At 48.1% G+C, this 13,485-nt stretch overlaps 2 protein-coding genes across 2 annotated transcripts in view; both read left to right on the top strand.

Annotated features, from left to right (window-relative positions):
* The window catches only part of p3h2 (prolyl 3-hydroxylase 2), a 30,312-nt gene that overhangs the window by 6,774 nt on the left and 10,053 nt on the right, over positions 1-13,485 (top strand). The gene's annotated exons all lie outside the window — the stretch shown is intronic.
* LOC114769289 (claudin-1-like) overlaps positions 1-13,485 on the top strand; it is a 33,350-nt gene that overhangs the window by 13,444 nt on the left and 6,421 nt on the right. The gene's annotated exons all lie outside the window — the stretch shown is intronic.

Below are 13,485 nucleotides of genomic sequence, written 5' to 3'. Positions count from 1 at the left end.
AGAGCTCTGTCTTTTACATCGTAGGTACACCTGAAATAAAAATCCAGAAAACCACATAGTTTGGCTTTTGAATTTTTATTTTTTTTTGCCTTTGTGTTGCATAAAATAAGCATTTGATACGATAGAAAAACAGAACATTTACAGCGCTTAGATGTTTCCTGTAGTTCTAGACCAGGTTTGTGTCACGATCCGGTCCGAAAAGGGGTTACTCCGGTCCGGGATTCATTGTTGTCCTGTGTAATGTTCCCTAATCGTTCTCACCTGTGTTAATTGTATAAAGCTGCCCTGTTCGTTTCTGTCCGCTGTCAGGTCTTTAACGTTATGTTCGTTGTGTTCACCAGTGTCTACGTCTCGGATGTCTCCCCATGTCCTGTGATTCACCATTAAACCCCTGTTTCGTGATGTCAGGTGATAGCGTCCTTCATTCCTCGTCTCCTCGTCACTCTTCGTCCTCCTCTCTGTGCACCCGCCTCGTCATGCCCGCATGGACAGTTTGCACAGACTGCAGCAGGACTTTGGCCCAGTCCACCATACTAGACCTTCTCCAGATCTTTCACGTTTTGGGGAGTTTCACCTCCATCCATAGATGTTCTGTTGGGTTCATGTCTGGAGGGTCCAGGAGCTTGAAGGAGCTTTTTCACGGAGCCACTCCTCAGTTGCCCTGGCTGTGTGTTTTGAGCCATTGATTCATGGCCTCGTCCGTCTTCTCCTCAATCCTGTCCCCTTGGACAGATTCTGCATTCCCCCACTCCATAATTGGGCGGTGCATTGTGTCCACATTTGTCCATGAAACATGAACATGGGCTTCCACTCAGTTCCCTGTCTGGTGGGAATCCAGAGTGGCACCGGGACGGCCTTCATTTCACCCCGCAGATCACAGGCCGGGCTTTATGACGGGAGGAGGCGGGGAAATTCTATCTTCGGAGCTGAAAGGCGAGTCTTGTTTCCAGAGGGAAAGAAGTTCATTCTTCTCAGAGGTCCTGGTGGCAAACCGAACAGTAAAACGTGGAATGAGGATGACGATGGTTTTTATCGGCCCGTTACATCGCCGTAGGTGGATTCCTGTCTTCATCAGCGTGGGAACGGTACCCCGATAATTGACAGCGTTTGATTTCGCGCCCCGCGGCCCGGCGAGGAGCAAGGTGTTTAAGACCCGGTGAGAGTTTGGACGCCTGGCGTCTGCTGTGTAATTAAGAGCGACCTGCTGGAAATACCCCAGGAGGGCTTTTAACCGGCATTTCACTTACATCAGCCTACCAACACACACACATACACACACACTTATTTTATATTCAAGCTGTCTTTCTGTAAACAACCATTTAAAGGGGACAGTGGTGGCCTTTGGGAAAGCGGTGGCCCCGTAATCAGAAGGTTGCCGGTTCGAATCCCGATCCGCCAAGGTGCCACTGAGGTGCCACCGAGCAAAGCACCGTCCCCACATGCTGCTCCCCGGGCGCCTGTCATGGCCGCCCACTGCTCACTCAGGGTGATGGTTAAATGCAGAGGACAAATTTCACTGTGTGCACCGTGTGCTGTGCTGCTGTGTATCACATGTGACAATCACTTCACTTTAACTTTACTAAATGAAAATGTTTCGCATTTCTCCTTATGGGGACCCTTTCTGCCCCTGAATGCACATTCCCAGACAGCCTGGTCCAGGCCACGTTGCCCTCACCACCTCCTCCGCTTCCTCTGGAGCGTTGCCATCTGTCCCACTGTGACTCAGCGTTTACTCGCACGCTTCCCTCAGCCTCTCCTCATGGCGGGGGGGAGAACTTTGTCCCCTCGTCTGTCTTCTGTCCGTCCACATGCTGCCACCCTGGATGTCACTTTATTTTTCGGAATAAGAGATGGAGAAATTGGAGATGTTCGTGAATGTCACTATAACGGTGGACAGAGGCCGTGACATCATGACTTCGGAACGGATTCGGAATGAACCAGCATGCCGATGTTTAAAATACCACTTTCCCCGATAGCAGAGCTGTCTTTTTATGGATATTTCTGTATGTTCCAAAATCGTAGCTCTGTGGCACTTGGAAATGACAGACGCCGATATATATCGGATCTTCCCGGTTACGTAAGAAGAAGAGGCCGTAAGTCTTCGTGATGTCTTCCATATGTGACTGAGTTGCTGGTGTATGAATCGATGCTCGTTTTGTAAATGACAAGAAAGTGTAAACGCTGGCGTTCTCTTTCATTCCACATTTTGAAAAGTTGTGAGAAACCACGATCAACCGCATTTTAATTACGGTAAATTCCGCAGATTTTAAATTACGTTCCACTGACGATAACTAAAACGATCGTGAATTGTAATCGTACGTAAATGCCAGGGGAAACGATTGTGCCTGTATCATCCTCGCCGCCGCGGCGTCCCCCATTTTCCACAGTAGTGCTGCTTGTTCTTCAGCTCCTGGAGGCTCGGAACATGGCGCATTTTACGAGCGCGTCTGGGGCACCCAGACTCGATAGGAAACACGCGTCCCGGTGTGTTATGACTATTAAGTCTGTCGGGAGGGGGGTCAGGTGACTGTCGGGAGCTGAGCTCCGGGTCTATTATTAGCCCGGGTCCCGGGCCAATCGCCGTGCCCGGTCGGGCGGAAGCGGCGTGGGGGCGTTGGGGTCACACCTTGCAGTCAGACGGAGGCGGACACGGACGTCTAGAACACGTGTTTTACTCATCCAGCTCTTCAGCCCCAGAGGGAGGGATGCCACATCAAAGCCTTCTTCATCTCCCTTTCTTCCCGCCATTCGCTCCCGACCTGCATCGTTATAAACCGCCGCTCTGGCTCAGGCCGCGGGCGCCTACTTATCAAAAGCGTTTCAAACCAGCACCGAGCGCAGAGCTTCTCACGTGGATTTACGAAAGCGAACAGATCAGACCAGAAGCAAACAGGCTGTTCAGCGATGTTTTGCATTGGCGGACGCAGGTTTAAATCAATGTGAGACCTGTCAATCATTTGGCTCTGCTCGTTTTAAACTGTTCATAAAGACATAGTTAAAGATTGTGTTCTGTGGGACTAATAATTAGAGAGTTTGGCCCTGACCACGTTTTTCTTTTATACGGGAAAATTGCAATTCCATCGGAAACACCGTTTCACGGGACCCAGAACGGTTCTTTTGTAAAACGGGTTCCGCGGTGAAACGTGTCTTTTTCTATCGTCCTTGGTGAGCAGTGGGCACCATGACAGGCGCCCGGGGAGCAGTGTGTGGGGACGGCACCTTCATCAAGGAGACCTCAGTGGCGCCATGGCGGTTCAGGATTTGAACCTGCAACCTTCCGATTTCGGCTCCGCTTCTAGGCCACCGCTGCCCCAGAGGTCGATCGCTGTTTTCCAACGCTCAGATGACTACCAAGCAGCTCTTTCTCATTTTAGCAGTTTATATAATTGATAAAATAAACAGTTTAATTTTACGCGCTTGTTTTATGCTCAGCTGTGTTCTTGGTATAGATTGGAGCGGCCCTTTTCCAGATCAAGAGAAAACTCCGAATGGCTTTAACAGGTTACAGCTCCAGACGATTGTGACGGGGGGGAGAGGTGACGCCTCCCACTCATGTTCCTGCTGCCAGCTCCGTTCCCTCCTGTTTACCTCCACGGCGTTGCCAGCACTCGCCTCTCAGAACCGCCACTTAAAGTGGTCCGCTGGCCCCCGCAGGGCCCCTCCGTTCGCTGAATTGAAACGTTCTACTGGGTCTGTTTTACATTTCGCGGGATTGTTCAGGTGGAAAAAGTTCTAAAAAGGTTGTTGTGAAAGCGTTCCCTGTTTCTGCAGAGCTTTAAATTCTAGCACTTATTTATAACTCGAATACGGTTTGGAAAAAACGCACTCAGACCTTTTCCCCCGAAACGGATTTTCTTTGCTCGAGTTGAGCAACCACTGCACCCCCCTTCAGAAAACCAGCCAGGTACATAAAAAAATACGCGCAGAGAGTAAATACTTCCAAATGCGGCGGAAGTATATGAAGCGGCTCGTATGGCGGCCTCTGGGCTGAGAAGCGGTCTGTTGTTTTTTTTTTTTTACGCACAACAGATGTTTGCCGTGCGTGTCCCGATTCTTGGAGACTTCATGGCAGTTTAGTCCGAGTGGGACCTTTAATGGCTGATGACGTAGGAGTCGCAGAAGCTCGGAAGATTGGAGATAAGACACTTAAGGCCTGTCTGTCACCATGGAGACCGTGGAGTCCATCAGCCCGTTGGAAGCTGCATCTGAATGACGCAAAGTGGGAGTCAAGATAGAAACTTGAAGCTCTTCTTTCTCTTTTAATGCTTAATCGGTGTGTCCATCACTGGAAATTGTTCTATTTTTGTTTTTGTTTTTTTCCCAAAACCAAAATTCAAGGAGGATTTTGCCATTTTAATGCGCTGTACCAACCCTACATATCATCATATTTCTTATAATTACCTTTATTTATCAGTATTATACTGGTCACATGATCCATCGTTATTTGATCCTCATGTTCATTCAAACTCTGAAACTTACGAATGCTGTGATGAATGATTGAAATTCTCGTGATATCTTGCCAGCGTCAGTCCTGGTTTGCCGCTGTCACAGTCTCCATCACAGCCCCTGGCCAATCGGGACATATTTGCGTTGATTGCTTTTACTAAAAGGGCGTCACCACGATGACAATAGACAATAGAGCGTGGTGAACGTGTCTCACGTTGTGAAACGCCCGTGGGGATTTGTGGTTAGATGTGTGTTCTCCATCTTTTTCTTCAGCTGGGAATGTCCCCATTCGTCCTCGGAGGGAAGTGTCTGTAAAGTCGGGGTCTTCACTCATGCACATCTCCGATAGTAAAACGATCGTGTGCCCTTTATAGGCGACGTTTAATTACAGAGCAGCATCAGAGAGCCTTTCAGAGAGCTTGGAAAAGAAAAGCTAATCCGCCTCTTTCATCCGACGTTGCTGCAAAGCTGCAGACATGACGAGGGATCTCGGCTCCGGCCGTTACGTCAGCCGGGAGGGGGGAACTTTAGATCTAAAGAAGACCACAAATAGCATGGAAGGGCCATGAATGAGCTGCATGCAGTATGTGGGAGTGGCACAGCTCCATTTTAGAAGCATCTGTGATTCGAGATGATTAAACAGGAGATAACTCGTGTTCCAGTTAACCCGTTATATGAATGGGCCGTATGAGAGCTGTCAATCATGCCTACAGGCTCCTCCCCTTTTAAGCTTTGTTCATCATTAAAGTCCACGGCAACACAAAAAAACCATGCAAATAACCACTTACTGTTTCCTGCTTCATTTCTGTACATTCAGAATTATGTGACATAATGTGAACCTGCCCCACGCTGTACTTTTTATATAGCACCAGGAAAATGCAGCCCATAATCTCATAATTACCCTAATAATCTCTGACAATGATTGGTTCGCCCCAGCGATTCTCAGCTCCACCTTTGTTTTTGTAAGAGGAAGCATGTCAGCTCCCAGCTGAGACTGACCTCCGACCTCCCAGGAATCCTGGCCACCTCGGGAGGCCAGGAGAACCCCCTGAGATCAGGTCACCGGGTCGTTTAAATCTTTGGACGGGCATAATGAGACGGATTGACTAGGATGATTCTTTCTGCTTCTTCCACAACGACACCCTGTACGCGCAATAATTTGATTCATGTGAGTGTTTTGCTAAAGTGAGGGGAACATCTGCTTTTCCTGCCTCCCTTGGATCTGTTTGAGTCATTTCTTCTGACTGAGTGTGTGTGTGTGTCTGGTGAAAGGATTTGGCCTGAAGCTCTTCCAGGGCTTCTTTGTGGGTTGGTCCGGCGTTGTGATGCAAACCGTTTGCCTTGTGAATGGGATGAGATGGAAATGAAACCATTTGCTGACCCTGAGGATGAAAAGGATGACGTGTTGTAGCAACATGGTGACCCCGGACACGATGACCTCAACAGAGGGTCAGAAGTTCATGACCTCAGTAGATAATGCAGAAACAACAGAGATTTATGACCATGGCCCTGTATTTATTTTTCGGAAGAGAGTACGGCTTAAGTAGTTATCCCCACACGAGGCATCTCAAAGTCCTTAATGATACAGGAAATCAAAGGAACCTGGTCCAAGAAATTCCCAGTCTTTCCTGGCCCATGTAAATCATCATTTTCATACCTCAGTTAACAAAGAGTTCACTGACATCATGCAACCATATAAGAAAGAATCACTAGGTGGCGCTGTCTGACTGTAAACAGGTTAGCAAGTTGTCTGGTGATCAAGTCTAACTGTGGTCCCCAAAATCTGTCCTTCCAAAGTACAAAAAAAATGGAATTTAAATGCTGGACAATTTTAATAAATCCATTATCTGGTTCTATCATATTCCTGAAGCTGCGGCGAAGCTGCGATGAGCACTATACACAGAGCGGCGAACATGCGACGAGCGCTATACACAGAGCGGCGAAGCTGCGACAAGCGCTATACACAGAGCGGCGAACATGCGACGAGCACTATACACAGAGCGGCGAAGCTGCGACAAGCGCTATACACAGCGGCGAAGCAGCGACAAGCGTTACACAGAGCGGCGAAGCCGCGACAAGCGCTACACAAAGCGGCGAAGCTGCAACGAGCACTATACACAGAGCGGCGAAGCTGCGACAAGCGCTACACAAATTGGCGAAGCTGCGACAAGCGCTACACAAAGCGGCGAAGCTGCAACGAGCACTATACACAGAGCGGCGAAGCTGTGACGAGCGCTATACACAGAGTGGCGAAGCTGCGACGAGCGCTATACACAGAGCGGCGAAGCTGCGACAAGCGTTATACACAGAGTGGCGAAGCTGCGACGAGCGCTATACACAGAGCGGCGAAGCTGCGACAAGCGTTATACACAGAGCGGCGAAGCTGCGACAAGCGTTACACAGAGCGGCGAAGCTGCGACAAGCGCTACACAAATTGGCGAAGCTGCGACAAGCGCTACACAAAGCGGCGAAGCTGCGACAAGCGCTACACAAAGCGGCGAAGCTGCGACAAGCGCTACACAAAGCGGCGAAGCTGCGATAAGCGCTACACAGAGCGGCGAAGCTGCGATAAGCGCTACACAGAGCAGCGAAGCTGCAACGAAACTGCGATGAGCGCTACACAGAGCGGCGAAGCGCTAAACAGTGGCGTGTTGCGTCGAGCGCTAAAAAGAGCAGCGTGCTGTGATGCACTATACAGAGCGGCGAAGCTGCGACGAGCGCAACACAGAGCGGCAAAGCTGCGACGAGCGCTATACACAGAGCGGCGAAGCTGCAACGAGCGCTATACACAGAGCGGCGAAGCTGCGACGAGCGCTACACAGAGCGACGAAGCTGCGACGAGCGCAACACAGAGCGGCGAAGCTGCGACGAGCGCTATACACAGAGAGGCGAAGCTGCGACGAGCGCTACACAGAGCGGCGAAGCTGCGACGAGCGCTATACACAGAGCGGCGAAGCTGCGACGAGCGCTATACACAGAGCGGCGAAGCTGCAACGAGTGCTACACAGAGCGGCGAAGCTGCGACGAGCGCTACACAGAGCGGCGAAGTGCTGCGTCGAGCGCTAAAAAAGAGCAGCGTGTTGCGACGAGGGTGGTAGTAACCTAGTGGGTAACACACTTGCCTATGAACCAGAAGTCAAATGACTCGTCTATGAACCAGGGTTCAAATCCCACTTACTAAGCTGACCACTTTCATGTTGACAGTAGGGAAGCTCAGAAGTTCCTCCGGCTCATCCAACATCAGCAGCCCTCCTGGATCTCCTGCTCTCGGCTCTGCTGCGACCTTTACGTCCATTCATGTCTTTATTCCAGCCTTCGGGACTTTTTGTTGAACAGATGTGATATGGGCAGACTGGACGAGGACCATGTGTCCATTTGGACCGTTTCGTCGACAGGAGCGCTGTCACAGTGGAGGTCAAAGTTGCTTTTAATATACTCCTCTTCATGTGACCTAAAGGGAACAATATCAGCAGAGTTTATCGTAAACCAGACTGCCTCAAATTTGCTGCTAAAATGCAGCCTGTGACTTTTAGAGGAAATTCATCCAAAACAGTTAAAAATGTTCTTTCTGTGTCTGGTATTTAAACCAGAGATTTTGCATGTTACGTGTTAATAAACTGTAAAATGTATGAATGCATGGTCTAGAAGGACATCTTCAACGGATGAGCAAATTCTGTGTTCAGAAATGACTGTAAATGTTGTGATTTGACACTATTGACCCCACTGGGTTAGAACTGAATATCAGCTCTGGCTCGGCTGTAGGTGCGAGCGGGCGGTGCCTGAGCAGGGCGGGGCCTGAGCATGCCAGCGCCGTCACAAACACGGTCTTATACCTCCATCTAATAGAGATGACGTTGCTCACCACGCTGTGAGGGTCCGGGGGTCGGGTCGTTACCGGAAGGGGGGGTGTGGCTCGACCGCAGCCGGGTCTCTGATGGCGAATGGGACTGCTTGAGCGGAGGGCTGGTGCTCGACACGCGTCGCGAGAATTAAAAAATAACATGCCGACTTAGCAGCTTTTTTTCTTGTTTTAGACGTACTTTTTTATATAAATGAGTCTATATACATCAAGGGAGATATGCAATTATTAATGATGTTGACTGGTTTAAGCCCTCCAGGTTGACACCTGTCAATCACCAATTTTAAATTCTGAAATCGTCATTAAGCCCTTGGTCTGGGTGACTGGAAAAAAAGAGAACCAAGCGGTTCTTTACTGTTTCATCTATTTATGTTCACCACTTCATCAAAGGAGCCGGTCCCACCCAGGACGTCCCGCCAAGCTGGACAGAGGCGCATTCACCTTGACTGCGGTCGCATTATTACCGCGGTTTCCCGTCACGCCTCCGTCACGTAAAGTCGCCCGCAGTGAAAGGGTCCAGTATGCGGCTCCGGCGGACGCATTCCTGACACATTACCTTTCTGGGTCAACACATGTGGCGGGAGGGTGTGGCCCTGACGCGCCTGAACAGGGGCCCAGTGTGTCGAGGGGGGCCTGCGGAAGTGATGTCAGCTGCAGGGTTCCCATCATGCACTGCTTCCTAGCAAATTGAACCATTTTCTTTGTGTTAGTTCTTGTTAGTGTGTATGTGTGTGTGTGTGTAAATCATTTTACTTTCGCTGTTAATGCCGGAGGCGTGAACATTCACCGGTCGCACAATTCAATTCCCTGCATCACTTAATCCTCCTATATTACTTCACATGATGTTTTCACATACGTCGGTGGGATGAGAGTAACGGCCTCATTCGGGCCGCCGTTTTCTCCATCGGTGTTCCGATGGCTGCACGTTCGAAATAAACGCTGCTGCAACGTTATCTTGGCAACAATGTGTACTGAAATCCCAACGACAGGCGAAGGAACGCGGTAAAAACGTGTGTGGCGTTCCGAATTAAACACCCCTAATTAACGCCTCTTTTCTATGATCTGATGTCGCCAAACATTGCAGCGATCCGGCTTGTTTCTCCACTGTCCTTCCGGGCGTTCGCCGTGTTTCAGGCCCAATATTACCAATTTCACCGATTAGTTCACACTGTCATCGGTGTGGTGGGTGCGGTGACATCATTGCAGTTCGTTATATTTGTCACATGATCCTTAACTATTATGATTCGGTCATCAACCGGGGGAAAAAAATCTTAAGAAAGCTGTATGTTTTATTAATTTAAAATGAAATTAATTTCATGTGAAATTTAGCACAACCGTTTATGTGCATGTGCGTATGATGAACTCGGACAGCCTGTACATGCATCCGGTGTACAGAAAGAGGGCAAAGGCTGGAAAAATCCAGAACTCCCATCATGCACTTGTGGATGTGTGTGTATCGCTGCTGAAATATCTGCTTACGCTGGTGGATTCTTTATCTGCCCGGGGGAAAGCAGGCCGGCTGCGAGCAACCAAAACAAAACAAAAGCGCTTTTTTGTTGTGCAGGACTCCCAGAATTCCACAGCGTTCCGCCTCTGCACGTCGCGCTACTTTGTGCCTCAAGATTAATTGTCTCCGGTTACGAAAATTGAACCCTAAATCTAACCACCCTGAGTTGATTCATGGCCAGTTTTTCCAGTTTACTGACTTGGTCGGACAGACCGAATCTCTCAGGTTTTTTACTACGAGGAGCAGAATTCTGTCACTTTCACGTCACCAGGCCTGGTGGGAATAGTGTGGAAAATCCCGGGGGAGATGCACTAACCGAATTCAGCAGTCCAAATGTTCTCACCACCCCGCTAAGAAGTCTTTCATTCCAGTCTCACCAGTTGGGCTTTATAGATGTGCTTTGATAGGAACCAATTCTCATTTAGAACTAATTTCCGTGGAATATTTGCTTTCTTATTCGGCCCAACATCACATACAGTTGGTCTCAGCGGGCTTTGACAGGCCCTACTGTGGAATTTTATCCTTGACCAGAAGGTCCTTGTTTTCAGATGGAAGCTTCCTCTTTAATAACCTTACACGCGCCTCAGATCAGCATATTTCCTGATGACATTGTTGAACATACGGGTATCAGAAGGTCACGGTGTCCTATGTAAATGTGGGATCAGTGTGGTTGTGTCATGACGTTGCTGTTAACATGCACCGTGAACCAAGGTCTGAAGCAGCGGAACTACAAGAATGAGGAGCTGCAGGTGAATACATATGAAATATTCCGCATGTCTGCTCTGCAGATGCAGCATTTCTCTCTACGGCCGGACGAGTAATGTGTGTGTTCCAGGAAGGCCGTCGCTGTGGTGAGACCGGGATTGGGCTGCGCCGGTCGCATTCTTAGAAGAGAGCAGCGAGGCCGTCGTCTTCAAAGCGTCACTATGAACCAAAATACGACAGAACGTGGGCTGCTGGACACTGGCTCCAGTGTTGGTGGGACTGACTGGACACGGTGTCTCTGCACGGGGAAAATATTTACCCCGAGACCCGCCTCCTGTTTAGAGCACACATCAACATGAGATGGCCTTTTAAAAAAATGCAACGGAATGCCAGCGCGTTTAAACGCTTCAAGGCTGCGGTCCTGATTTGGACAGCTGGGAAAATCAAATGTCACACACTGACATGGGCTGGCAAGAGATGTTTCATAAGTTGTCTAATCCACCCCGATGTCCTTGGCCTTGACCTTTGACTCCCAAATGAAGTCCGAGTGAATGTGTCGAGGTCAGATCTGGTGAAAGTCCTGTAGTCATTAGTCTGCTGGTAGATTTTCAGAAAACCGCCACAATCTCACATCATTACAGTTTGAATAACCTTGTATAAAAAAGGCCTTTCCATTCATTCTGGAAACAATTTCTGGCTTTGATGTAGCTATCTATTCGATAGATTAATGGATTAAAGGGAAAAAATCTCCGGATGGGGACAGTGGTGGCCTAGAAGCCCCGTAATCGGAAGGTTGCCGGTTCGAGGTGCCACTGAGCAAAACACCGCCCCCACACACTGCTCCCCGGGCGCCTGTCATGGTGCCCACTGCTCACCAAGGGTGATGGTTAAATACAGAGGACACGTTTCACTGTGTCACCGTGTGCTGTGCTGCTGAGTATCACAATGACAATCACTTCACTTTCACTTCACTAGTCCCGTTTGCAATACAGCCAGAGCAGTAAAGCGTCTGCATGCGGGCCTGTGATTGGCATCTGTGTGTCTGGAATCAGGACCTGCTGATACACGTCACATTGTGTTTATCATTTGCATGCAGGACGTGACTGAACACGCTGCAGCATTATTCCCCCGACTTTGATTTGCTATGGGACTGCCGTGGGAGACCCGGTCCTGGATGTTGTCTCGCTTTTTTGCAGCAGTCGCCCGTGTCCACTCAACAACTACATCTGTAAACTCGGGACTCGGGTCTGGTCAGCCGGGCCTTTGTCTCATTACTGCGGAGTGCTCAGAGGATCAAAGCCCGAGCGGGGCGGGGAAGGAGCGTCACCACGCATGAAACAGTGGAGTCCTGGCCTTCATATTACAGAGCAGATACAGAGAATTATGAATTGAGCGGGATTTTGTGTTCATCTACACCAGCGTATAGTTAATTTTTTCTTAATTTTAATTTTAGTCCAGTCTTTTAGACTTTATTAGTCTTAGTCACGTCTAGACCCTTTTTTAGTCTTATTTTAGTCAGAATTATCCATGAATATTTTTGTCAAAGAAAACTAGTAGTAGCCTAGTGGGTAACACACTTGCCTATGAACCAGAATACCCGGGTTCGAATCCCACTTACTACCATTGTGTCCCTGAGCAAGACACTTAACCCTAAGGTGCTCCAGGGAGACTGTCCCTGTAACTACTGATTGTAAGTCGCTCTGGATAAGGGCGTCTGATAAATGCTGTAAATGTAAAATGTAAAACTGATGACATTTTTGTCTAATTTTAGTCAATTAAAATTGTATTTTAATCTGTGATTGATGACATTCTATTCAACCCAGTAAATATAGTACAAGTACCGAGCATAGAAAACAGACAAAAACAACATTTTCTTTTAGTCAAACCAATTTCATAATTAAAACAAGATTATCTTTTTATTATATTATTGTTACCTTTATAGGCTGAAGAATACTTAACGTCCGTTCCAGACACGGAAGACACTCGGATTTGTTCCTTGTTTTTGTTACGACAGACATTCTGCTTTCTTTTCCACTTCAAAGATCCAAGATCGCTTCGTCATTTTCTCCCAGCCACCTGCTCACCCATCAGAATTATCCTGAAATCGAATTAATGCCACGATTGCTTATCGTGGAAGAGCGAGAAGATGGAAGATACAGGAAGCAGAAACATGATTAAACTAGAAGAAATAATGTCTCGTTTTTGTCAATGAAAATGAACAGACATTTTAGTATAGTTTTTACCTTGTAAATCATATTTAGACTTGTTTTTATTCGTCAACAATATTACATGAAATATTTCGCTATAGCTATCATCACATGACCAGCATTTAGATTTCATCTTATCTCCCATCAAAAAGTTTTGTTGATGAAGATATTTCATCATAAATCTGGTTGACGAAAACCACACTACACCACTGGTCTCCAACCTTTTATCCCTGAAGCCCCCTGACGGTGTCCAATATAATCCAGGACCACTGATCTACACCTATTACTACAAGGCCATAGTAATTTCTATTAAATCCACCCGCAGAAGACGTTCAGATGTTATTTCTATTATAATTTATAGTTATCTTTGTGGCTGGAGCTCCAACTCTGGACCCCCAGGGTGATACCGCCATCGCCCTGTCTCCGGGCGTGTCTCAGTTCAGAGACAGCATTTGAAGTTATAAATGGCCCAACGAGGCGTTCCCTATCTGGAGGCGTCCTTCCTTTCCTACGGTTCCTCCAATCCCATAATTCATTTTGCACAAATGTTTTTTCACAACGTGACTGTTGCCGCATGTTTGTCAAGGACAAGAGGAATTTTGTTAAATTCTTAAGTCAAAATCACGTTAGAGAAGAAGTAGAGAAAAGCCTCTGGAGGCAGGTTTATGCAGCTCAGGTGTCAGGTGACCAATGTCTCACTTGTCCAAGGCCAAATGGCGGCGACCACAGACTGAAATCAACCTCAGCGTGAAGGCCTCTGT

Source organism: Denticeps clupeoides, chromosome 19 (genome assembly GCF_900700375.1).
Source record: "Denticeps clupeoides chromosome 19, fDenClu1.1, whole genome shotgun sequence".
Lineage (NCBI taxonomy): Eukaryota > Metazoa > Chordata > Actinopteri > Clupeiformes > Denticipitidae > Denticeps > Denticeps clupeoides.
Note: the sequence above shows the minus strand (reverse complement) of the source record. Positions and strands in the feature narration are given on the sequence as shown.